This window comes from Polypterus senegalus, unplaced genomic scaffold (genome assembly GCF_016835505.1).
Source record: "Polypterus senegalus isolate Bchr_013 unplaced genomic scaffold, ASM1683550v1 scaffold_4941, whole genome shotgun sequence".
Taxonomy (NCBI): domain Eukaryota; kingdom Metazoa; phylum Chordata; class Cladistia; order Polypteriformes; family Polypteridae; genus Polypterus; species Polypterus senegalus.
In genome coordinates, this window is record NW_024383937.1 from 23,194 (window position 1) to 27,334 (window position 4,141).

The window sequence follows — 4,141 nt, forward strand, 5'->3', positions numbered from 1 at the left end:
TTAAATGTGATCTCAAGAAAAGATGAGGGTTAATTCTAATACTAATAACAGGAGCGATTATAATGATACAGTGCAAAGGTAAATACTAATTGAAAGAGCCGGGAATCCATGCGTGAGGCGTCTTATTTTAACTCTTGCTATCGTATAGTGCATTCTGCTTGTCGGCGTTAGTTATATATATATATATATATATATATATATATATATATATATATATATATATATATATATATATATATATATATATATATATATATAAGACATCAGACACTAGAAGTTGCTGACGAACCCTTCTCTTCGTTGTCAGTCTGTAGCAGCGAAAAATAAAAGCAATAAGAGTTATAACAGACGTCATTGAAGTGGATCATGAGTTTGTGTAATGTTAATGAAAATGGCCAGGAGGGGTCACTAAAGAGGTGAGTGTCAAATGCTTCGAGGCTTCGATACGATTTCCGACACAATTGCTTCAAACGTTTTGATGCTTCATGAGGCTTCACTCCGCCCATCACTACTTTTTAGTATCACCCCATTACCACAAAATATTTGACTACATTCAACTTTAACTACATTTGTCCAATATTTCATTAGTCTTCCGTGTTAGTCTGCAATGCACAACTCGCCCCCATCTCGTAAGTGAAACTTCTTCAAGACATCACACTTAACATTTAGTTCACTTTATTCTTCACTTACGCAAAGCAAATTGGTTTTAATTACCGAGGGATTTAAAACCCATTGACGGCTGCGTGATCCACAGAAGAACGGTCAGTTTACTACCAGAGATGATCTGACGCGTTGGCATGCTTTAATTTGTGATTCTAATTTAGTTACCTCTTCCCCGTAATTCACCTCAGTATTTCATGCGTCTTGATCATTTCAAACGCGATTGGTGTCTGATTGGCGGTCTTTTTCTCCGCACGTGTTGCTAACATTAAGACGTCGAACGCCTTCATTCGTGTATATAAAGCCTGCGCTGCGCATTGAACTTTACTGCGTTTTGCTGATTTTTCTCTTTGTTGTTTCAAAATGTGGTGTAAAGACAAGGGTCAGATAGCCGTGGTATTGCTGTTCTTTTTCCTCTGCGATGCATTTGCTCAGCCCCGTTTCAAAGGACGGAAGCAAATCGCAAAACACCAGAAGCCCGCGGTCATGCATTATGTTGAGCCGAGAGCTGGCGCTCCGCAGACCGTAACCGCTCAGTGCACCGACAGTGAGGTGATCGTCACCATCAGTCCGGACTTGTTGGGCATCCAAAAGCTGGTGCAGCCTTCTGATCTTTCCATGGGTGGATGTGGTGTGACCAGTCCGGCCGGTGCTCAGCCCTTTGTGATTGAAGCGCCTCTGCAGGGCTGTGGGAGCACCGTGGAGGTGAGTGGCTTCAGTGCTTTCGCCCTTGTCGTTTTCCTAATCTTGTTTCTCGATGATTACTACTGAAAGCTCTTGTATGTGGCTCAGGTCTGGTTTATGTTCGTATGACGTTTTGGCGCACGAGTCGCAATTGATCAGGCTCGCTTTAACGAGATCCTCTTACTTTACGTTTTCCTAGCGGACTGAGTGCTCTTTGGCGTTGGTACAGGATAGGCAAGAAAGGAGAACTGCGCAGTTACAGTACCTGCATTGTGTGCATAGACCCTTTATCGGTGTTGCAGTGCCCACTCGTGACCTGTGTATGTGGGCGTATTAAATATCAGATTCATTTCTTTTGAAGAAGCCATCTAAATTCTGATCAGTCAAGAAGTTGATTTAAAATTAACCAAATTGAGGCTTTTCCATTTCTTCATCCCCAGCATTCCTAAAGCTTTCAGGTGTGAAATCTATAATTTAAACATCCCCATTTCAATATGCTGTGAGTCTTTAATCAATATGGTGAATAAACTGCTCTGAACTTCAGTACTAAAAATTGGGACGGTGTACTGCTTGAACATTTGCTTAAGTAATGTGTGAATGGCCAGTAGTGTGATCCTTTTTCTTTATCTGTAAAGATCTCCCACCAAAGGGCTGCCTAGAGCTCTTAAAATGATTAGTTTTGTTACTATCCTGAAAGGTTATAAGTTGCACAAAGCAATTGGCTTGTATTGATTTAACAGCACAGTTAGAAACCATTCATATTGAAAAAGTTAGAGTCCAATCTAGATGTTTTTGCTCTTATAGTTTAGCATTGTCAGCTGAATAGCCCTAAACTGGTGTCTCTTTAGATGCAAGGAGCTCTCATAGTGTACACCTTCACCCTTGACTACAATCCTTCTCCAATTGATGGTCTTCCCATTGTAAGAACAAATCCAGCTGTGGTGCAGATTGAATGCCAATACAACAGGTAAGACCAGCATTACAGATGCATCCCAATGGCTGGCTGTAACATAGAATCAATATTACTTGACTTGTATCTTTGATTCAAACAACCTAGAGTATTAAGGCCTGGCTTTGCAAGAACCTGTCTTATTTGTCCCCCAAGTTACAAATGTCCTTTTTTCCCCTCAGGCTACACAATGTAAGCAGCAATGCCTTAAACCCCACTTGGGTTCCATACACCTCCACGATATCTGCTGAGGATATTCTGGGCTTCTCGCTTGTTATAATGAGCAGTAGGTGTACACATTTAAAAATCCTACTTTCCATTTGCACTGATGTGATCTGAACACCTTGTAACATTCCTGTCTGCAGGTGACTGGAGTGGGCCGAGTCCATCCAACACATTCTTCCTAGGAGACCTCATTAACCTTCAAGCATCTGTGGACAGCACTAACCATGAGCCTCTCCGTGTCTTTGTGGACAGCTGTGTGGCCACTCCTGGGTCCAATGCATCTGCCCCAGCCTACACCTTCATTGGGAATAATGGGTGGGTGTGAGTAATAGTCTGACTAGATCTTGGTCTGGAAACGCAATGCTATGGTCCCTCTTGTGTATTGCAGGTGTTTCTTGGACAGCCAACTGACAGGCTCCAATTCCCAGTTCGTGTCCCCCAGAGTTGCCCAGTCTGTAATGCAGTTCCAGCTGGATGCCTTCAGGTTTATGGTCTGACTACTAGTTCAGTAAGTCCCCTCCTCCCATCTCCTTTGGAGGAGTCCCATTGAAGCTCCCAGGTGTGACTGTAGTCTCTTGTGTGTTTACTTTCAGATCTTCATTACCTGCCATCTGAAGGTGACCTTGGTGTCTGCTAATGTTGATCCTTTGAATAAGGATTGTTCATACAACTCTGCACTGAGCCAGTAAGTGACTGACTGGGAGGATGTGGGTGCACCTGTTCAGATGAGGTAGCAGGTTGTGATTGGTGGCTGTGCTTTTCAGGTGGAGCTCAGTGGATGGGGACAATGCTGTCTGTAGCTGCTGTGACACAAGCTGTGCCAACCCCCCTCCCTTCAAGAGGGGCTCTGGTGCCCCTAAACACAGACCCAGGAGAGCAAGTAAGTGACCTCACCAGCAGACTTCTTCAGTGTCCAGCCTGGGATAGACTAACTGTAATTGTATTTTTCAGGTGAAGTGAGTGCACCAGCTGGATGGAAGGAGACCATTTCTGTTGGCCCTCTTTTTCTGGAGCAGGTCTCTCCTTTGTCTTCTGTATCACAGTCCCTGTCTGGCCAGCAAGATGAAGCCTCTGCAGGTAACTTAACTGAACAGCCTAAATGCAAGCCATGTTAAGGACTGCTCTTTAGATTTTTGGTCAATTTACTTTGCCAGATTAAACCACATCATTCCTAATACCTTTGGTTTTCTCATTGCAGGCTCCCAGTTCCAAGATTCCATCCTTGGTGCTGTTGTTGGTGTCCTGGCTGTCTCGTGTGTGGCTGTACTATTGTTTGCCTACAGAAAAAAGAACATTAACACTAAGCAATAAAATTTTAAACCTTGTATCATTGTCTTCAGTTTTTTGTATTTAATTGAGCAATTAGATGGCACCTCATGCATGGTCACTAGATCAAGGGTTGCCTAGGATTATAGATCAAGCTATATATTTGGAGACCTGGAGCAATCTATATAGCTTGATGGCCTAAATGGGCACATTACATTTGCTAACTATTCAAACTCCCTTTTCTATAAAGTGGCATCAACAAATGAGCCCAGTAGTCTAAGCTATTTGAGGGTCCCAGCTACTGCATACCAAATATGAAGGAAGATCAAACCACTTCCGTTGTAATTTCTGAACGGA

The 4,141-nt window shown here is 43.0% G+C and overlaps 1 pseudogene; it reads left to right on the plus strand.

The window, feature by feature from the left end:
- The first annotated feature begins 964 nt into the window (after positions 1-964).
- LOC120521735 lies at positions 965-3,845 on the plus strand (annotated as a pseudogene).
- The last annotated feature ends 296 nt before the right edge of the window (positions 3,846-4,141 follow it).